Raw genomic sequence first — 23,915 nt, forward strand, 5'->3', positions numbered from 1 at the left:
TGCAGATATTCATTCATTCTGTATGTATTATGAGGTTATGTTATTTTGGAACTTGATCCTATGGCTATATATTTAATGTTATGGAACAATATTGAATTGTATGAGTTCCTGTCATGGTTTTCTACCATACCTGTTTTTAAGTGTTTTCAATTCTTTTTTTGAATTAAGTTGATTTTGTATACATTGATTTTTTGAGTGGTGCGGTTCTTTGAGGGAACTTCTGTTCTTTGTTCTGGTCTGAGTTCTATGACTGGGCTAAAATGACCGAGTTGCAGCAATGTGGTATTTACGCAGAAATCCGTTTTTCCATCTTCCAAGTTCGGATCAGAAATGAGTGAAATTTCCTTTCCACAGAATCATAATGAGCATTCCTACAAAGTTTCACCAATGGAACACAGCTAAAGAATGTACAGAGACTCTATTCTCCACACTATTTAAAATGATGAGATGAAATATAAATATGAGCACTGATTGGGTTACACCCCTGAGCAACAAGAACTTCATTTAAAGAGGAACTCCAGTGAAAATAATGTAATAAAAAAGTGCTTCATTTTTACAATAATTATGTATAAATGATTTAGTCAGTGTTTGCCTGTTGTAAAATCTTTCCTCTCCCTGATTTACATTCTGACATTTATTACATGGTGACATTTTTACTGCTAGCAGGTGTTGTCAGTGGAAGGAGATGCTGCTTACTTTTTGGCAGTTGGAAACCATGGTCCTTACATCACACTGTGGGAGGGGTTTCACCACAATATTATGCATACAGACCCCCATGATGATCCATTTGAGAAAAGGAAAATATTTCTCATGGGAAAGGGGGTATTAGCTACTGATTGCAATGAAGTTCAATTCTTGGTTACAGTTTCTCTTCAAGTGGGAGGAAACTCCATATTAAGTGGGGAAAAAAAGAATCCAATAAGAAAAGTACTTACTTAGTCTACCTATACCTGTTTTTAGTGTCCACTATCAGATTTAGGAGAAATGTGACATGAAAAAATGAGAACAATTTCTTTTTTTCAATCCAGCTCAGTGTAAATTTTCATTCCTTGCTGCCACAGCTTACTGTTTCTCCCACAGCAGCATCATCCAGACAACAGGCTTCCATCACTTCAAAGGGGGAGGGGGGTATGGGGTCTGGGGTCAATTACCATCTGAGCACAGTGTTCTTATCTTAACTGAAATAGGAAGCTTTCTGTTATTTGCATCCTGAGATAAGCTTGTTACTGTAGCTACAAATAGTAATAAAAAAAACCTTCCTTCAATCCTGTTGGCACTGCTCAGTTCCTGTAGCTAGGCAAAGAAAGGCACCCAGGTAGAAAGGAAAATAATGGAGACATGAAGGGACCTATTTCAGGGGTTTACATATATTTTGCAGCACTAACAATTTTTTTGGCAATTTTTTTTATTATTGGATGATACAACCCCCTTTAAGGAGCTTCAATTGGGTCTCAACAGCATTCACATATTAAAAGAACTGGCCAGTCTGAGCTGGTATTTTCTGAGTTCAGTTCTGATTTTAGATTCATTATAAGCCTTTTTTTATATATTCTATATTTAAAAGTTATGCAATGTGCATTAAGAACAAATCACAATAGAAATAACAAATCACTGTTGGATAACAGGCAAGGTTAAAAGGAAAATACTTTATTTAAAGTCTGTAATAAACACTGAAAGGTAAAACAGAACATTCTTACATAAAAGAGAAAATGAATAATTAAGCCTCTGAAAATGCTGTTAACGATAATAATACTAATGGAATAAAAGGTATAAAAAGTAGTGATGAGCACGGATTTCATATAATCATAATTTTGCATTATAATTTGCAATTACAATGATAATGCAAAGGAAAAATGATTTTTTAAACTGCCACTTTTCTGAATTTAGAAAACATTTTTCCTTTGCATTTTTTAAGATCAATTATCTCAAAAACTACAAGGTCCACTCTTCCCCTGTAGGCTAGGTGCATAAATAACATCGCATGAAAGGCTGCATTCTATGTCATGCTTTATGTTAATGTTGTGTGCATTTTTAAGCAAAAAATTACACACTTCGCGCTGACTGAAAAAAATAATAATAAATCAACCCACACTGGCTCGCCCCTCTGTTTACAATAGTAATTAACACCAAACTCAGAGGTTGGCACTCACAATGCTACCCACCCCCTAACTTTTCCTTAATAAGTATTACCCCTTTAAAATGCAAAAAAATATATATGGGTCAGTGGTTATATGCACAGTGTCCACCTATAAAGTTGTTTCCAGGGTTAAATCTGATTATAAACCAGGCTGCAGCCCAACCAATTCCTATTCCAGCATCAACAGTCTGTATATACTAGAAGGTCCAATTACAGTCTGTGGCTCAATCACAAATCACACTTCTTAGATCGCTGGCAGGTTATATATCCAGAAGACAAGGCCCGTCACCACACCTCTGTGAGATACACTCACCAGATGCTTAGACCTGCTGATAGGTCAGATGGCACTTTGGGACAGTCACAGGGTCGTCCCTCACCCCTCTGGCAAAATCCAACAGACTCCAGGAAATCCAGTGAGCTCTATGTCCTCCTCAATGAACCTCAATAAAAATGCTCCACATAGCGTAATATTGTCACTTTAATTAAAACTTTTAAAAACAATTGCACTTACAATTTTCACAGCAACATCTCAGCACAGAGTAATTTATCCTGCGGGCTCTCCCCCGCCTAGGTGGCCGGATGGCTTGGGTCTCCCTTCGCCTATGGTGGACTTCCGACCGCCGCGCGCTCAGTCAGCTCTGTCCTCCTCTAGCGTTCTGGGTCCCGCCGTGGCCGCGTGTATCCTGCTCTCTTACGCATTGGGCCCCGCCTTACATGTTTCGTCACAATGTGACTCATCAGAAGCTGGGGCCTAACGCTACTGACAGCCTTTTAAGCTCCCGCACCTCAGTGCGCCGATCTGCCGCTCTGCTACCTTAATCCATCTAGTACGCTGCTCCTACCGTATTCTCCCTAGTATTCTGGGCCAGCGTACTAGAACCCAGCCAATCAGCCTTACATATTGCGTTCTCATACAAATTAATATCCTACCACACTAATATCATACCACAGGGGCAGGATCCTGTAAAGGATGGAGGAGAAATAGATGTTTATGTATATATGGGGCTGGCATGATCAATTTCCACCGTTACCCCAGTCATTTGTAACACCTGAGGGACACATATTTTGGGTTTATAGGGGTATTAAGAGTGGAAGATTCAGGGGGTAGTGCATTATGTGGCCAATGAGTAGGGGGTATAGTACATTCAAAGCAGGGGGATAGGTGGGAGTGAACATGCCAGCGATCATTATTTGCTCTTTTTTCTCACATAGCGTATTTTAAGATGTTTTATATATCTTACTAGCTGATTGCCCAGCGTTGCCCGGGTATGTATTTGGGTGGTGTTGGCTCCACCCACTTTTTCTAACCCTAACACAATTACTCAATGACCAAGTTTGTGAGCTTTGCGGTCTTTGGTATCAATAATTTGCATTCAAATGAAAAAAATCTGATTGGCTGTTTGTGGCTCCACCCCCTTTTCTGAATTTGAACCCCAGTCACCCAATGACAAACTGTACCAGGTTTGAGGCCTGTGCCATTAACAGTTCAAGAATGGTAGCAATTACATATTTCCCTTGAAAAGCAATAGGTGAAGTTTGATTCACTTTTGTAGGCTCCACCCACTTTTCTGAATATTAATCCCAGTTACCCAGTGACCAACTGTGCAAAGTTTAAAAACCCTGCCATTAACAATGTAAGAATGGCTGCAGTTTACATTTTCACAGTGAAATTTGTATTTGTCTCCACCCACTGATGACCCGGTGTTGCCCAGGTATGTATTTGACTGGTGTTGGCTCCACCCACTTTCTAACCCTAACGCACAAACACTCAATGACCAAGTTTGTGAGCTTTGGGGTCCTTGGCATCAATAATTTGTATATTCCCATAAAAATTAAACAAATCAGATAGGTTGTTTGTGGCTCTGCCCCTCTCCAGCATTTGAACCCCAGTCACCCAATGACCAACTGTAGCAGGTTTGAGGCATCTGCTATTAACAGTGTAAAAATGGCAACAATTTAAATATTCCACTTGAAAATCAACAGGTGAATTTTGATTGGCTATTATAGGCTCCACCCACTTCCCTGAATATTAATCTCAGTCACTCAGTGACCATCTGGGCAAAGTTTGGGAACCCTGCCATAAACAGTGTAAGAAGGGCTGCAGTTTACACTTTCCTAGTGAAATTTGTTTTTGGCTCCTCCCACTTTGTGTAACCTGGACACAAAGTCACTACTTAATGCCCAAGTTTGTGAGCTTTGGGGTCCTTGGCATCAATAATTTTTATTTTCCCATGAAATGAAGCAAATCTGATTCACTGTTTGTGGCTCTGTCCCCTTTTCTGAATTTGAACCCCGGTGACCCAATGACCAACTGTACCAGGTTTGAGGCTTGTGCCATTAACAATGCAAGAATGGCAGCAATTTTAATATTCTCCTTGAAAAGTGACATGTGATTTTTGATTAGCATTTTTAGGCTCCACCCACTTTTCTGAATATTAATCCCAGTCACCCAGTAACCAGCTATGCTAAGTTTGAGAACCCTGCCATTAACAGTGAATAAGGGCTGCAGTTTACAATTTCCCAGAAAAATCTGTTTTTAACTTCACCCACTTTTTGTAACCTGGACACACAGTCACTACTCAATGACCAAGTTTGTGAGCTTTTGGGTTCCTGGCATCAAAATTGTGCTAATGGAAGCAGTTTATCCAGCAAAGAAATCTGGCTGTTTTTGCCTCCGCCCCTTTACTGAATTTGAACCCCAGACACTTAACGACCGACTGTAGCAGGTCTGAGGCCTCTGCTATTAAGAGTGTGAGAATGGCTGCAGTTTCAATATTCCCCTTGAAAATCAATAGGTGAATTTTGATTGGTTCTTGTAGGCTCCACCTACTTTTCTGAATATTAATCCTAGTCATCCAGTGACCAACTGTGTGAAGTTTGAGAACCCTGCCATTAACAGTGTAAGAAAAGCTGCAGTTTACATTTTCCCATGTAAAAAGTTAGTTGATTTTGGCTCCGCCCACTATTTATAATCTTGACATACAGTCACTTAATGACCAAGTTTATGAGCTTTGAGGTCCTTGGCATCAATAAGTTGCATTTTACCATTGAAATTAAACAAATCTGATTGGCTGTTTTTGGCCTGCTCCCTTCAGAATTTAAACCCCAGTCTCCCAGTGACTGACTGTAGCAGATTTTAGGCCTCTGCCATTAAGAGTGCATGAATGGCAGCAATGTAAATATTCCCCTTCAAAATCAAAAGGATGAATTTTGATTGGCTGCTGTAGGCTCCACCCACTTTCCTGAATATTAGTCCCAGTCACCCAGTGGCCAACTGTGTCACGTTTGAGAACCCTGCCAATAACAGAATGGCTGAAATCAATCTAGCAAATCTGATTGGCTGTTTGTGGCTCCACCCCTTTAGTGAATTTGGACCCCAGTCACCCAATTACTGACTGTATCAGGTTTGAGGCCTCTGCCAGTAACAGTGTGAGAATGGTAGCAATGTGAATATTCCCCTTGAAAATCAATAGGTACATTTTGATTGGCTGTTGTAGGCTCCACCCACATTTCTGAATATTCATCCCAGTCACCCAGTGGCCAATTGTGTAAAGTTTGGGAACCCTGCCATGTTAAAAATTTAGTTGTTGGCACCGCCCACTTTTTCTAACCTTGACATCCAGTTACTCAATTATCAAGTTTATCAGCTTTGGGGTCCTTGGTTTCAATACTTTGTATATTCCCATTGAAAAATAAACAAATCTGGCTGTTTGTGGCTCCGCCCCCTTTCTGAATTTGGACCCTAGTCACCCAGTGACCAACTGTACCAGGTTTGAGGCATCTGCTTTTAACAGTATAAGAGAATGGTAGCAGATGAAATATTCCCTTTGAAAATCAAAAGGTGAATTTTTATTGGCTGTTGTAGGCTCCACCCACCTTCCAAAATCTTAATCTCAGTCACCCAATGACCAACTGTGCAAAGTTTGAGAGCCCTGCCATTAACGGTGTAAGAATGGCTGCAGTTTATATTTTCCCAGTAAAAGTTGTTTTGTCTCCGCCCACTTTTTGTAACCTTGACACACAGTCACTCAATGACCAAGTTTGTGAGCTTTCAGGTTCCTGGCATCAAAAATGTGTGAATGGAAGCAGTTTATCCACCAAGGAAATCTGATTGGCTGTTTGTGGCCCCGCCCCTTTAGTGAACTTGGACCCCAGTCACCCAAAGACTCACTGTAGCAAGTTTGAAGCCTCTGCCATTAAAAGTGTAAGAATAGCAGCAGTTTAAATATTCCCCTTGAAAATCAATAGGTGAATTTTGATTGGCTGTTGTAGGCTCCACCCATTCTCTTGAATCTTAATCGCATTCACCCAGTGACCAAGTGTGCCAAGTTTGAGAACCCTGCGATTAACAGTCTAAGAATGGCTGCAGTTTACATTTTCCCATTTAAAATGAACGGCTGAAATTTGATTGGCTGTTTTATGCACCGCCCACTTTTCCTGGATTTGTAACCTCGGTCACCAAGTGACCAACTGTGGCAAGTGTGGGGACTCTGGCTTGATTACTGTGAGAATGACAGCCTTTTACATTTTTTCCATTGACTTGAATGGGTGAAATCTGATTTGCTGTTTGTAGCTCCGCCCACGTGTGCAGGGGGGACGCGAGACCCCCAGAACATATCATCCCAGGTAGTAAGGGATCTGTATACCAGGTTTCGTTCAAATTGGTCAAGCCGTTTTCGCGTGATCGCGGCACATACACACACACATGCACACACACACACACACACACATACATACATACATACATCCGATTTTATATATATAGATTATTATATAATTTTTACTTCATTCTTTTCAAGTATCTTGTTGGGTCTTGCTGCATAGCAGTAGGATATTAATTTGTATGAGAACGCAATATGTAAGGCTGATTGGCTGGGTTCTAGTACGCTGGCCCAGAATACTAGGGAGAATACGGTAGGAGCAGCGTACTAGATGGATTAAGGTGGCAGAGCAGCGGATCGGCGCACTGAGGGGCAGGAGCTTAAAAGGCTGTCAGTAGCGTTAGGCCCCAGCTTCTGATGAGTCACATTGTGATGAAACATGTAAGGCGGGGCCCAACGCGGAAGAGACAGCAGGATACACGCAGCCACGGCGGGACCCAGAACGCTAGAGGAGGACAGAGCTGACTGAGCACGCGGCGGTCGGAAGTCCACCATAGGCGAAGGGAGACCCAAGCCAGCCGGCCACCTAGGCGGGGGAGAGCCCGCAGGATAAATTACTCTGTGCTGAGATGTTGCTGTGGAAATTGTAAGTGCAATTGTTTTTAAAAGTTTTAATTAAAGTGACAGTATTACGCTATGTGGAGCATTTTTATTGAGGTTCATTGAGGAGGACATAGAGCTCACTGGATTTCCTGGAGTCTGTTGCATTTTGCCAGAGGGGTGAGGGACGACCTTGTGACTGTCCCAAAGTGCCATCTGACCTATCAGCAGGTCTAAGCATCTGGTGAGTGTATCTCACAGAGGTGTGGTGACGGGCCTTGTCTTCTGGATATATAACCTGCCAGCGATCTAAGAAGTGTGATTTGTGATTGAGCCACAGACTGTAATTGGACCTTCTAGTATATACAGACTGTTGATGCTGGAATAGGAATTGGTTGGGCTGCAGCCTGGTTTATATTCAGATCTAACCCTGGAAACAACTTTATAAGTGGACACTGTGCATATAACCACTGACCCATATATATTTTTTTGCATTTTAAAGGGGTAATACTTATTAAGGAAAAGTTGGGGGGTGGGTAGCATTGTGAGCGCCAACCTCTGAGTTTGGTGTTGTGTGCATTTTTGTTGGCGTTCTTACTGCGTTTTTGGTGCGTTTGCGTTAGCAGTTTTTTCCCGCAGATGTGTTTAAGCGTTTTGCATGCATTTTAATGCATTTGCAGTCTGCATATACAAAACATATATGCGTTTTGTATGCGTTTTTCATGCGATTTTCTTTTGCGTTTTATGCAAGTCATTATGAAGATAACAGGAAGCGGAAATATATCATAAAACAACTATTTTTTCAAATAAAATGCACGGAGAATGCATGAAAAACGCATAACATTGCATTTTCATTGACTTTCATTATGTGCGTTTTTGATGTGTCTATGAATATTATGCAACAAATCCAGCGTTTTTGAAAACGCATATAAAATGCATATGCATTTTTATATGCGTTTTTTACTGTGGCCCATAGACTTCCATTAGCGGCAAATATGCAGCTTTTTATGTAACGCTAGCATTGTTGCTATATATGCACCCAGCCTTAGCCCTCTTTCCACAGGCAGTTGAACTGTCTGCTCAGCAAGCAGTTTCCAGGCAGCAGCGAGCAGTTACTAGGCAGCAAGCAGTTGTTAAAGTTTGAGAGGCATTTCACTGCCTATCAACTGCCCATGGAACGTTAGATGTTTTTATGGGACAGGAGGAAGCCCCGGGTAAGTATCAGAGCTTTACTTTAGTTGATCTGAGTCTCTTTAAAGAGAATCTGTATTGTTAAAATCGCACAAAAGTAAACATACCAGTGCGTTAGGGGACATCTCCTATTACCCTCTGTCACAATTTCGCCGCTCCTCACCGCATTAAAAGTGGTTAAAAACAGTTTTTAAAAGTTTGTTTATAAACAAACAAAATGGCCACCAAAACAGGAAGTAGGTTGATGTACAGTTTGTCCACACATAGAAAATACATCCATACACAACCAGGCTGTATACACCCTTCCTTTTGAATCTCAAGAGATCATTTGTGTGTTTCTTTCCCCCTGCATCTCTCATGCACTGAAGTTTCAGGCTGCTCGTTTCTTCCTGCAAACAGCTTTGTCCTTGTCTGTAATTCCTCACTATGTGAAAGCCCAGCCAGCTCAGAGGACGATTTATCCAGCTTGTAAAAGATAAGAGAGAAGAGAGAAGCTGCTCTAATCTAAATAATACACAGGCAGTGTGCATAGAGGGGCCTGGAACGGGGAGTTCATAGCAGAACCACAACACTGAAGAACTTGGCAGCCTTCCAGACACAGGCTGACAAGTCTGACAAGAGAGAGATAAGTTGATTTATTACAGAGACTGTGATAGTACAAAGTGCTGCAGTAAGCCAGAACACATTAGAATAGCTTTTGGAACTTGTAGGATGATAAAAAACAGGATGCAATTTTTGTTACGGAGTCTCTTTAAAGAGAACCTGAACTGAAAATAAAAAGTCAAAATAACCATACACAGGTCATACTTACCTCCTGTGTAGTCTACTATTTAGTCTCTTTCTCCTCTCCTGCGTCCCGTTTGTCCACTGTGATCAATGGAATTCTCTGTCCACCATTTTAAAAATGGCCATTACCCCATAACAGCTTCCTGGTCAGCACACTGTGAAACTGTAATATCACCCACTTGAGCCATGGGGAAACATGGACATTACCTTGCACATTCAGTTGTAACTGACAGCTGGTGATATATAACTGACAGCAACTGGTATATTTCAGGTCTGACCACTGGTGCTCATCCGGATTCCGGATACCCGGGTAACCCCAATATCTGAACATTTTTACGCTATCCGGATCGGATATCTGTAGATATTTGGCCGCATAACCCGGATATTGCGGATATCCGGATCCGAAATACTGTAACTAAGGAGATGACGTCCTGGAACCAATCAGAGGGCTCCCAGCAGAAGCCCTAGCAACCAATCACAGTGGGGAACCCTGGCCAGCCCCACCTGACCTCATTGAGCCAATCAGATGGCTCCCAGCCTAAAACCTGGCACCCAGTCACAGAAAGGAACACTGGCCAGCCCCCCTGTATAATAAGGCGGGCTGCCATGATGAGACATATCGGGCCTGATTCACAAAGCGGTGATAACTCAGTTATCACGCCTAAAAGATTTTAGGCGTGATAACCTTTGCACCGCTGAGTTAGCACCGCTTTGTGCTCTTTAGTCGCAATTCCACGCGCAGCGCCCATAGGGTTTAATGGGCGAATCACGCGCACTGCACCGTGCGCCGCGCAAAACTTTGCGTGCAGGAATTTTGCGTGAGTTTCATTTTATCACGCCTAAACTGAGTTTAGGTGTGATAAAGGGCTTTTCACAGGCGTGCAAACACTTTGCACCACTTTGTGAATCAGGCCCATCGTCTTAGCTTGCTGAATGCTCACTGAGACATGCTCCAGTGCTGGTGGCCTAGAAAGGGGGCTGTACACAGTTATAAACCTAAAGCTGTTCAGTGATTAACACCTTCACTACTATCACTACACTATTGTTAAATCGTTAATTAGCTTGATTGATGTCATTGTATGACAGTCAGTGTGTGCTGCAGGCAGCTGCTATGTGTCTATGTGTGTCCTGTGCACAGACCAGGCCAGCTGCTGCCTGCTGGCCAGCTATTAGCCTTAGGTATAAGTTAGGGATTAGGGGATAGGAGGATTACTGTGTTATTGTGTAGTTAGTACTGTAGTACTGCAGTCAGTGTGCTAGTAGTTGTTAGAGTAGTAGTACTACTGTGTTAGCTTTCTACAGAACTGCTGTGCTGTGAGCAGTGCCAGTGTGACAGTTAGTGTGCACTAGTGTCTTCTCCTTTGCTGTCTGACTGTCACTCGGCACTTGGCACGTGTCACTTGCCACATGGCACTTGGCAAGTGCCACGTGACACTTGGCAAGTGCCACGCAACACTTCGCAAGTGGCACGTGACACGTGCCAAGTGCCACGTGACACGTGCTAAGTGTCAATTGCCACGTGACACGTCCGGCATGCTCCTGGCACACATTACACCTGCTGCTGCTGCATTGCCCTGCTCCCGCTGCCTGTGCAGCTCCCACCGCCAGGCCTGGGTGCCACAGGCCACTGATACCACCTATATTTAACCCAAAGCACAATTGCTGCATAATTTTTTGGAGGTGTCTTGGCTGAAAACTGTCATGTCCCAGTTGTGCGGTTGGACTTTGGACACAATGTGGGCTGCACGACCGCTGTCTGGAACCTAGGCCTAATGTTAATTGTCAGCTATTTTATTTTTTTTTTGGGGGGGGGGGGATTTTAAGTCCCCACATCATCAATTAGTGTTCCCCTTTAAAAAATAATGATGCTACATGCCTCAATTACCCTTAAAAACATTTTTAAAGCAATTTAAAGGGCACTTCCGGTTTTTCTATCCGGATATCCGAATCCGCCCGGATAGCCCGGATAATGTGTTCGGATGTCCACATGAACGTGGATATCTGAACATTCGGATTCAGATATCCGATCCGGATCCGGATATTTGGGTATCCGGATCCGGATAAATTTGTATTTTAAAAAGTGGTATCCGAGCACCCCTGGTTCTGACAAAATATTGTCAGAACTGGAAGGGATCACTGTAAGAAGAAAATAGTAAGCCTCTGAGAGGAACTGACAGTGAGGTAAGTATGTAATATTCATTTGCAGCTACGTCATGTGTTTATTTTAAATAATTTTCCTTGCTTCAGGTTCCCTTTAAGTACCCTACAGGTCTTTTTTTTGGCCCCCAGTGGACCTTGTGTATTCTAAACTAGGTTATAGCAAGGACTGGGAGGCCAAGGAATTAGTAAATCCATACCAATGACATGAAGCAGGCAGAAGTTCACATAGCAGGCACTTGTTCTTGTCTGAGGTCGAAAATAGTTACATTAGCCAGTTTATACTGCGTGCTGTTCCTACACAGGTGATGTTATTGCTCTAGTTCAGCTTACACAGCACTTTCCAAATGAATTTCTTGCAGCTGTGATTGTCCATCCGCTCACTACTGCATATACGTGATTATGTTTATCTTGTGTGTCACTGCCTGCGTACAAAACTCTGCGGGATTACCTCATTTCCATTACATCAGCATCCTGCAAACCATGTGCTTCTACTCCAGCAGATACCGCAGGTCCTGATAAAATGGCCCTTTACTGTATTGCATAACATTACAGTAGCAGTAGAGTATTGTCCTGTGTTAGCCATCAGTAAAAGAAGTTTTGAATCAGGATGATACCATCTATTGGCTAACTTAAAGGAAAACTGTAATGAGAGGAATATGGAGGCTGCCATATTTATTTCCTTTTAAACAATACCAGTTGCCTGACTATCCTCAGCCATAGACCCTGAACAAGCATGCAGCAGATCAGGTGTTTCTGACATTACTGTCAGATCTGACAAGATTAGCTGCATGCTTGTTTCTGGTGTTATTCAGACACTATTGCAGCCAAATAGGTCGGCAGGGCTGCCAGGCAACTGGTTATGTTTAAAAGGAAATAAATATGGCAGCCTCCATATTCTTCTCACTTCAATTGTCCTTTAAAAGAACATGCATAACATTACAAGTCACATTTAAAAAAAAAAAAAAAAAGACCTACCGTATATACTTGAATACAAGTTGACCTCATGTATAAGTTGACTTAAAAATGTTACCCTCTTATGCTGGAATCTTTATTGACTCACGTATAAGTCTACCCAGCAAAGTTAATGGCTGCACTTGGGGACCAGGAGGGGTTAATGACTGCACTGCATACATTATTGCAGCCATTAACCCCTCCTGTCCCCTAAGTGCAGCCAATAACTCCTCCAGGCCCCCAAGTGCTGCAATTATTTATTCCATTTTATAATGCTCAGTATTTCCCCCGGCCCCTTTCCTTGTTAATTGTTGTGGCCAGGATTTTCAGGCCTGTGTTTTCTAGGCAATTTCCTTTCCTCAAAGTATAACTTACAACAGGGTAAATTGCTGCAAATGGGAATGTCACTATTAGTACACACCTTACTCCGTGTGCTCAGTGTTGCCTGTGACCCGTGTATAAGTTGACCTCTATACTTTTATGAAATGAATCAGACCTAAATTTCTAGACTTATATTCGAGTATACAGTAACTAAAAGAAGCATAAGCTAACTGGCCATAGAACACAAATTGGCTAAAGGTGCATATGCAGTGTGCACCAAGCTACTGAGGTCACCCGATCAGATCCCGATCCTCTTGGGCAACATCATTGGGCTCAGCTGTACAGATGAGTGTCAGCTGTGTAGCTGACAATGCACTGTATTACTGTGCGGGGGGGGGGGGGGGGGGAGGAGGTACGATAGAGCGGCACCTGCGTAATGTCACATGGCGGGCGAGGGAAAGGCGCCAACGGTAAAGTTGAAGTTGGCAATGGGTGCAGGTGAGTCGATACGCTATGGGTGAATTACTTGTGCATCGCGGGTCGGGAATTTGATGCCTCTGTACACACTCCTGATTATTGGCTGAGGCGGTCGTTATCGGCCGCCACAGCTGACTTGAGTAAGGCGTGTGTACGAGCCTTTAGAGAAATTTAAAGAGAAACTCCGACCAAGAATTGAACTTTATCCCAATCAGTAGCTGATACCCCCTTTTACATATGAAATCTATTCCTTTTCACAAACAGACCATCAGGGGGCACTGTATGGCTGATATTGTGGTGAAACCCCTCCCACAAGAAACTCTTGAGTACGTACTCCTGGCAGTTTCCTGTCTGGGAACCTTGCTGCATTGTGGGAAATAGCTGTTTACAGCTGTTTCCAACTGCCAAAAAAACATGCAGCAGCTACATCAGCTGCCAACAGTAACAATGTCACCATGTAATAAATGTCAGAATGTAAATCAGGAATTTAAAAGATTTTACAATGGGCAAACACTGACTAAATCATTTATACATAATTATTGTAAAAAATTTTACAACATTATTTTCACCGGAGTTCCTCTTTAACTTCCTGTAAAGGTATTTTAAAGCAATTCGATAAAATATTTGGTTGTAGAGAAAAATGTAAAGTTTTTATTTAATTCCAGCAAGAAATCTGATCGAATTTCCCCTTTTTTATTGCCACAAGTCGATCAGGAGTGGCTGATTGAATGGTGTAGGATAGGTTGTCATTTTTTTATTTATAGACCCTAGCATTTTTTTCAGAGTTTTTAGTCACATTTTTTATAATCAGGGAAAAGTTGAACACATTTGTGATTCGTTTGCATATTTTTTTAAAAAAATGTTACAGTCAATCAGAAAAATGAAATTGCAATTCTCCATTTGAGAAATTGGTAATAAATATTAAAACTGTATAGTGTGGTCACCTTGAGAATATCCTCTGATGAAGCCTGCCAACATAAAATACTCTGCTTGCTATCGTGACAATAGCATCTTCAATATTATGATGTGCCTATATATGTGACTATATATGTGACCTGACATGCATAGTTAGCACACTACAGATGTCATCACTCTCCCATGATGCACCTGCGACACAGACCCAGGAGATTTCTGCCCCAGCAGAATACCTTGATACAGTAGGTGCTCCTGAGCTAAGTGGATATTTTCACCGCTGCATTAGTGGATCAACTTAACTATCTAAACTTACAAACTTAGAATTCAAATGGATGCAAAATGCGAAATTGTAATGCAAAAATCCGTAATTAATTTGGAGCCTAACCGTAATAACGGTCTGTAATTTCTTGATTATGTGTAATTATGTGACATTTGATTTTGTGGGAACGAGTCAAAAATACTCAAAAAGACCTTCGTGGGATACCCCATCTTCTTCCTGTCTACAGAGAGTGACTTCTTATTCCTGAGTGAGGACAGGACAATCTCCTCACCTGCCTATACAGTGGTTGCCTGAAGGTAACCCTGGTTTGTGAGTATATCACTGTACTCTTATTCATATAACCCACTGCCATAACCTACTACACTATATTTGGCTCTCGGTTCTTCTCTTTACATATATACTCAAAAAGACCTTGTAGTTTTTGAAAAAAAATCCATTATAAAAAATTCTGAAAAAAAATGGTTCCCATTTGTTTATGTCTATGCAAAAATCGTTGATGACGGTTGTGGTCATAAGTTTGCAAAATGTACAAATGGAAAAAAAATCAGTTCAATTTTAAAACCGTAATAACGTACAATCATAATTGCTAAAATTTTACACAAAATGTTGTGTTATCGAACTTATCGCACTACGCTTGCTCATCCCTAGAGGTGCGTCCACTTTAAATACATTTCCACAATGTTGTTGCATAGACGTAGTACAGAATATCAATCTGCTGAAAATAATGTCCTGGCTAGGAAGGGAAGCTGTAAGCTATTTTTATGAAGCGATAGCTTGACATCCTTAAAATGATGAGACATAAGTCAGAGCGTCCAATCTGTGCCCCGCGGTACACAGTCAGTCAGAGGGGAAACTCACGGTTTTATCCAAGCAATCGCTGAAATAAATATGAAGGCTTTGCCTGGAAAATCAATTTGTTCTTCATTTTTTTTTTCTATCAGATGTTCGTCCCTGGCAGCAACATCTGTTAAACACAGTAAATATTCGGTTGTGATTTATAAGATAGCCAGGTGCCCATAACTACAGAAGGCACAGGAAATAACATGACTCTGTTAGCAATCACTACAGTATGAAGACTGGCTATAAAAAAAAATGTTTTGCGCCTCCTGGTGCTTACCATGCACTCTGCGATTTTTTATAAAGCGCTTTTCTAAGTGCTTTTGCAGAGCGATTCTGTTTTTTTACTTCCTGAAAATTGAACCGCTCAGATGTGAACACTCTCATAGGGAATCATTGGACAAGCGCTTTTAGAGCGATTTTCTAAATCGCTGGCGCTTAAAAAATCCTGAAAGCGCTCTTAGTGTGAACAATCCCTTACAGCACACTGGCACCCATTTGTTTGATTGCTCAGTTACCCCCTGGCACCCATCCGTTGCTCTGCTACCACCTCTTGCCAAGGCCAGATTTAGAATTTTTCTGCCGCAAGGCCAACATTCTTGCAGCTCCCCTTCTACGTGCAACATCCCTCTCCCATTCCTTTTGCAGCTCCCTATTTCCATTTGTTGCTCCTTATTTGCAACCTCTATATTTCATTTGCAGCCTCTTCTCTCACAGGCAGCAAACCCCCTTCCGTGTCAAGCCGCTCTTGGCCAGCGTCCGCCCAAGGCCCAGACCTTTGTGGCCCTCACAGAAATTCTCTCTGCCTGCTGCACTTCCGTACCTACCTGGTGGCCCCAGAGGTTGTTGGATGGCTCGTTGTACAACAAGTCACACCCGGCGGTTACAGCATTGCATATGAAAAGGGCACATCTGATATGTAGGCTGGGAGCACACTTTTTGGGAAGCATACACAAAATCGCTTATAATGAAAATCTATGGGCCACATTGCAAATGGCAGCTATCTGTAACGTTTTAAAACCGTACAACATGTTGGATTACGATTCACATGGTTTTCCATGGGTGAAAAAGGCATGGGGTTCCCATGCATTTTTTTACAAAATAAATATAATACTGTATTTTCCCCAGGCAGTCGCAGGTTATTTAAAAAGCAAAGAAAAAAAACCCGCAAAAGCGTAGAAAAATGCAACTCAAGAAAGACAAAACGCAGAGAACAATGCAGAAAGCCACATGGCAAACACTCCTGGTTTTCCACACAGACAAGTACGCTCCCAGCATCAGATTATCCTACATATATGTGTACTGTTTTCCATTATTACATTATCTCACAAAAGTGATTTTTATAAATATGTTATAACTTTTCATGGTACAACACTGAAGTTATGACACCTTGATACAATGTAACGCAGTCATTATACCGCTTGTATAAAAATGTAAAATTGCCATAGCTCCCAACTGTCTCTCTTTCGGAGATACAGTCCCTCTTCAGGAACCAAATCCCCCTGTCTCTCTTTCTTCTTTTGTCCCTCTTTAAGGATTTTGTCCCTCCTTTTAATTCAGTGAAAATAATGTAATAAAAAAGTGCTTCATTTTTACAATAAATATGTATAAATGATTTAGTCAGTGTTTGCCCATTGTAAAATCTTTCCTCTCCCTGATTTACATTCTAACATTTACCACATGGTGACATTTTTACTGCTGGCAGGTGATGACAGTGGAAGGAGATGCTGCTTGCTTTTTTGGCAGTTCGACCCAGCTGTAAACAGCTGTTATGGCCCACAATGCAATGAGGTTCACAGACAGGAGTCTGTCGAGACCATGCTCCTGACATCACACTGTGGGAGGAGTCTCACCACAATATCAGCCATACAGACCCCCCTAAAGATCTGTTTGTGAAAAGGAAACGATTTCTCATGGGAAAGAGGGAATCGGCTACTGATTGGGATGACGTTCAATTCTTAGTCATGGCTTCTCTTTAAGGACTGATTTACAGATCTATGTAAACGTATGTATTTTTCTACTGTAAACTGACTCTAAACTTTAGTCCAATCAGTTAAATTGATATGTTTCTCATTTTCAAAATGTTAAAATGAAGGAAAACTAATAATAATAGAGAGAACCATTATAGTCTAAATAGCAAAATTACATCTTTTGCTTCTGAATTCTTTGTGATATGCATGATGAGGGGTGTGGTGGGGGCGTGGTTAGAGGTATGGCAGGGGCGTGTCTTAAAGTGTCCCTTTTTCTCATCTCAAAAAGTTGGGAAGTATGAATTTGCTGTCCCATCAAATTAACTCAACACACACAAAGCCATTATTGTCTAAAGTGCTGGCAAACAAAAGTAAAATGTACTTGCACAGCGAGGGCACATACAGTTTGCTGGGGTTTATGCAAAGTATGTGAATGGCTCAACTCAAATGCACACATTGCTTGCATAAATCACTTTGTGTAACGTATGTTATAAAAGCAACGTGCGCATTACAAACATAACAAGTGGCAAAATATACTTGTGCTGTCTGCTTACTTACATTTTACCGCTGGTTAGTGAATCTGCCCCAGTGTATTTCTCTCTGTGGGCCTGATGCAGAAAACGGTGGTAAAGAACACACGGCAGTTTTAACTCCAGGAGACCACCACCCATTTACCCATTTTTGTGCATTGCTATGGTAATGCATTTTGCGCTAATGGGTTGATGGGTGGTGCTCCCCCGACGCTAGTAATGGTAAAATTACTGTGCGCTCTCTGCGCACAGCAACTTTACTGCGTCAGGCCCTATCTGACATAACTTGTCATTTATCTCCCATATATGTTTATCTTATAAATTAGCTCTCCTATTAGTTGAGGCGGTAAACCAGTAAGGTGAGATGATTCAAGAGAAAAGCTTTTTTATTTCTTTTTTTAAAGCAAACCAGAGATGAAGGCTTTGGCACAAAATAAACATATCCCCCGATATTTACAAAAGAAATACTATACCTGGTATTTTTGCCGCTTTGGTGTGCCGATTTTTTGTGTTTTTTTTTTTTTTTACTAAAACTCCATGCAAAACATCGTTCTTCAAAAAAGCATATTATTTAGAGGGCTGTGTGCAAAATGAAATCACCATTTCTAAAAACCTCTTATGACTAACAAATATAGATTAAAAAAATGTTTTTCAATATACCCTTACATTAGCAGCTCCTTCCATCTCATCACAGCTCTCTGTGATGCTGCAAGTATACAGAACAGGAAAGCACAGCCAGCCAGAAGGGGGCAGGCTTGGGCTTGAAAATACATCAGAGAAGACAGACTCAGCTATAATGATTCCTGAGCAAAGCCAGACTGAATGCTCAGTCGGCGATTTTATCAGGGCTGATAATAAGCAGGCTGAGCAGTGAAGGATGAAACAGAGAGCAGGGTAGGTGTTTTCTCTAATGTTCCCACTGATATACTATATGGTAAAATACATGAGGGTGCTTCGTCTCTGGTTCACTTTACATAAACTTTACTGCAACAAAAATAGCAGCTGTGTACTTGTAAACGAATAGGGACATCAGGGGTTTATGCATTTAATAAGCCATGCAAAGCAGAGACCATACACTTGTAGCCAGCAGAAAGTTAATTAGGCGAGAGAAGCAGCAACCATAACTCTTCAGCAAATCAGCAGCCAGTGTAAAGCGTGTGTTTATAGCTGGGAATCCTGGGGATTTATGTATGAATTTCATCACTGAGGCTTGATTATGCTTCCCTAGGACCATTATTGCAATAAAGCACTTGATCCTCATCATCGTCTTTAATAATGTATCTTCAGATTGAAGCAATCAATAATGTAATACTGCTATAACAGGCATAGCCATTCCTAAGTGTGTATAATATGTGCTTATAGACACTTCTCCTCCTCCTTGTGGTATCATTCATTCTCAGAATTTCAGAGATACAAATGTGTAGAAATAACTGTTTCAGTTCTTATGCACAGACTGCAGAGGCATAACCAGGGCCGCATTGCTGGAAAGGCCACCAATTCCCAGGCCTTGGGCTGCAGCTGGCCAAGGGGCGGCTGGACATTTTCCATTTTTCCAAAATCCAATTTTAGGGGAGTATTTTATGTCATTTTTTGCATCAAAGAATGCACAACATAAAAATCGGAAAGAGGCAAAAGCAGTCTTGTGATTGGTCTAAAATGTCTGATTTTTGCTGAAAAATTCTGCATTCTCTGATTGGTCCAATGCTTCAGAGTTCTGTGATTGGACAGAACACCTCTGCTTATTTCTAGGCTGCTATATGAATTTCTATGCACCTTATTTTTTTGTTTACCATTTGCGATTGGACTACAATCTAAGCTTGATTTAGGTCAAGGCCCCCTAGGCCATGGCCTAGAGCACCACAGGAGGAAGGGCACCAAAGCAGCAGGCTAAACTGGTGCAGCATTTGCAAGCTTGCAATTGCTGCAATGCAGGGAGATCAGGAGAGCGGCTGACCACGGTACTCTGCTGCCAGCCCCCTGTGCAGCAGCCACCTTGCTCTCTGTGCGCGTTTGCATTGTGGCTGGCGGCTATGGACTTGGACAGCATTGGAGATGGAAAGGAAGACGAAGCTTCTGCACTGGAGACGAGCAGAGAATTTAGTGACATAGATGGCTGTTGTGGTGTGAAGGCTAGCTGGCTACCTTTACTGAAAGGCGGGGAGGAGGGATTAAGGGAGTCATCTGGCTACCTATCCTGGAGGGAAAGGAGGGAGGAGTCATCTGGCTACCTATACTAGAGGGAAGAGGAGGGGTCATCTCGCTTCCTATACTGAACGTACTGAACGGGGGCGGCTGGTGACAGTGGCCTAGGGCGGTAAAGAGTACAAATCCGGCCATGGCTAAAAATACCGCGTTGCAGTAAACCGGATTACCGGATAATTTCCGCTTCCCGATTTCCGAATTCTGAACAGAAATGTCAATTTCAGACCAAAAATGCTTAAATTTCAACTCTGCGGAATCCAAATAACCATCCCTACTCTCCCCACTCCACCCACAGCAGAGAAGGGTATAGGCCGGAGTTGGCTGAAGTCTCAGTCGCTGTCTGACTGCCATTTATAATTTGCATACCAGTTATGATTGTAAGAAACACAATTACAACATCATTTGCAAGTTTTATGAGGTAGACACAAAGCTGGGATCCTGTTATGACTCATTCATGCTTTATCTCCTGGCATGGATTGCATGAAATTCCCAGATGATGCGGAGAGAAATGAGGAAGTGCCTTCTGCTGTACGGCTCATTTTAATGTGGCTGTTTTTAATTACATTTTGCTGCAAACAGCTGTGTGAGTTAGGCACTGGAAGTGAAGGCTGAGGACTCCCTGCATGGGGGGGGTGCACCGGCTTTGCCATCGGCTCAGAATCACAGAAAATAGATTAGCCGGCTGAGAAACAACTTCATAACGGAGCAAAACACCAGTAATGCAAATGTACTGATTAAAGGGAAACTCCGAAATCAGTAGAAATTGCTATCATTGATCCCTACGACATTTTGTGATTTATTGTTATCAAAAGCATCTTTCTGTGTCAATTATTACTTGAGAAGGAAGGACCAGAGGCAGGGGCGTAACTAGAAATCACTGGGCCCCCCTGCACAACTTTGGATGGGGCCCCTCCCCCTGCTGCACTGAATAGGGACTGTCTAAAAATGTTTGTTTACAAAACTGTATAGATTCGTTATCAGTGGCTGGGCAGATGCAGTCATTAGAACAACTGTGCAGAGAGCAGCTTTTTTCCTCCTTGCCCTGAATTGTCAGTCTTTTAGGACAGGGCCCCCTGTGTCTTCTTGGCCCCCCTGCAGCTGCATCCCTTGCAGGGTCTATTGTTACGCTCCTGACCAGAGGATATCCATGGACTGAAAAGACACAAGGGAATAATGTAACTAGGAGCCAATAGTGTAGTATGATGAAACAACAAAAACAACATATAGGACACATAAGGTTGCTCTTACCGAGTAGTTACGTACTTGTAGCTATTCAGAATTTTTAAATTAGCCAGCGTGACCGCAGGAGAGAGGGGAGTTAACTTATCCATGCTGCCGCTGTTAGAGAGTGTGTACTCCATTCCCGCTCCACATCATTCCCACGATTCCTCCTTCTGGGTGAAGGAGGAAGCATGGCCGCCAAGTTGCCTGATGAAGGTGAAGGTCCATACACACAGGCATACAATAACTGTGTAACGCTCGGTGAAGCACAGAGAGGTCTGATTACCGGTGAACTGCAGTATCACGGGAAATACAGACGTATATCAGATTATATGTGATCTGCAGTATCACCGATAATCCAATATACTAGCTAACCTCTGGCCACCTGAGTAGAGTGTAGTGATTGGTGCAACAGTAATATGGAGGACAAGCCTCAGTGCAGCAAGGAGAACTGCACAGATTCCTTCCACAGGTCTGAGCTCTCCGAGACGGGAGGAGTCAGACTTACAGTGGGAAGGAAAGTCCGAAAATGACACTCAGGCGCAAGTGTCACTAACGGGACAAGGAACCGCCTCCAATCGTGAGGTCGGTTCTCGAGGTCGGGCAAGCCAAGTCGTAAACACACTGACAGATAAGGTACAGATACAGTAGGCAGAGGCGGAGTCTAGGTGCAGGCAGGGTTTGGCAACAGGTATCAGAAATATCGGAGTACAAAATCAGGAGGCAGAGGCGGAGTCTAGGTACAGGCAGGGTTCGGCAACAGGTATCAGAATAACGAGGTACAAGGTCAGAGTTCAGAAGGATAGTCGAGGCAGGCAAAGGTCATAACATATAATCACAATCAAACTAGTACTTTAAGCTATCAACAAAATCTAGCTTAGTGTAGGATTACAGCTCCAGCTGGTCCCGGCACACTAACGGATCTGACTAACGGATCTGGGTGCTCCCACGTATGTGAACGCAACGCCAGACAAGGAACAAATGAACAGCCGGCAATATATATACCTAAATGCCTTTCAGCACCTCCCTAAGTGCTGAACCAATAGGGAGAGGTGCTGGCGTCAGCTGACCAGCCTGGTCAGCTGACTCTCCTCAGGAAGTCATAAATTATGTCTGAGTGCGCGCGCGCGCGTCACTCTTACTCCTGAGGGACTACATGTCCCAGCTCCAGCTGCCCCGCTCTGCGGAGTCTCCGCAGCGGGGTTATGGGCAGCAACCGCCGCGTCCCACGCGGCGGTTTCTGCGTGCCCTGCCGACGCTTGCCCGGAGAGAGCCGCCTCATGCAGAGGAGAGGCGGCAGCCTCTCCGTGTGTGGCAAGCGTCTGTACGCGGAAGGAGCCGCCTGCCGCCGGATCATGGCGGCGGCTCTTCCGCGTTCTCACAAACTGTTGTTGTAATGATTAGTAAGGGCAATAGTCTGGGGCACAAGTGCTATACACACTGACACGCTGTTTGGCTATAACCGGCAAGTGTACTGTCCAATGGAAAAGAGAAGAGAGATCAGATGATGAGGTGGAGGTAAGTGGCTTCCAGTGAGCGGAGTAAATACTAAACAATGCACCAGTGGCTGGATTGTGTACTGCTTAAGGGCACCGCCTCTGATACAGGAAACCAGGGTTTGAACCTTGACTGAAGCCAGTACCTATTCAGTAAGGAGTCCAGGGCAAGACTCCCTAACACTGCAAGGTTGGCTATTGAGCACAGCCGGATCACCCACAAGCCAATTTAGGTAGTTTCTATGGTCCTGGAGAGAGATTCGTACCTAGTTGATGCTACCCCCCACCAAACCTTACCAAAAAAAGAAGCCAGGTGGTCATCGAGGGTGGGCCCAAAATGATTACTTGCTTAGAGCCCCATTTCACCTTCATCCATCTCTGCTATTGAGCTCACCCTCAGCGGCTGCAGATAAGGAATTTGAGTCCCACAGGAGAAAAGCGCTCTATAAATATTAGCAATATTATCACTTTTTCATTTAGTTGTCTGGTGTGTTGAGCTAAATGACATTATGGGACCCCTATATTTAGATTCGTAGCTGAAAGCTCTCAGAATGTTATCATCGGCTGATGTTTAGCTAGTATGTCTGCAAAGCTTGATACAGTAAGCCAAAGAACTGTAAACTGCAATTGTTTTGCTCAGAGCAGGATCATCCACGAGGCAACTTAGGCAGGTGCTTGGGGCCTAGTGAGTGTCAGGGGGCCCACCTGCTGCCTTCTATGACCTCTCTCCACTTCAGCTTACCAAAAGGGCCACAAGGGGGCACCAAAACTACTACCTTGCCTAGGGCCCTATTACATCTTAATCCATCTCTGGTTTGGCTACATTCCCCCACTACTGCAGCTTCTGTCTGATTACACTCCCTCCAAGAGTCACAGTATTTTCAATAGAAGAATGTTGTTTTCAACAACATTTCAAAACAGATTATTAGCAAAGGAAAACATGGGTCAAAGGTTAATTGCAATAAATGCCATAACTACGGGATATTTTTACTAAGTCCATCCTTCTCTCTGAATGAAGCTAGCAGTTGGGTTAATCAGGGATAACAGAGGTGTGATTGCAGTCTCTGGCGTGCACACGCAGTGAGAGCACTAATAGATCTAGGTTGTCCTTTTTAACCCCCTTGGCATTATGATTCTTTCCGGATTTTAGGGTCTTAAAGCGGTACAATTCTTTATCACCCTTTCAGACCCTAAAACCTGGAAAAAATCATGCTGCCAGGCAGAGCTGCACAGCCCCAGC

Source organism: Hyperolius riggenbachi, chromosome 1 (genome assembly GCF_040937935.1).
Source record: "Hyperolius riggenbachi isolate aHypRig1 chromosome 1, aHypRig1.pri, whole genome shotgun sequence".
NCBI lineage: Eukaryota > Metazoa > Chordata > Amphibia > Anura > Hyperoliidae > Hyperolius > Hyperolius riggenbachi.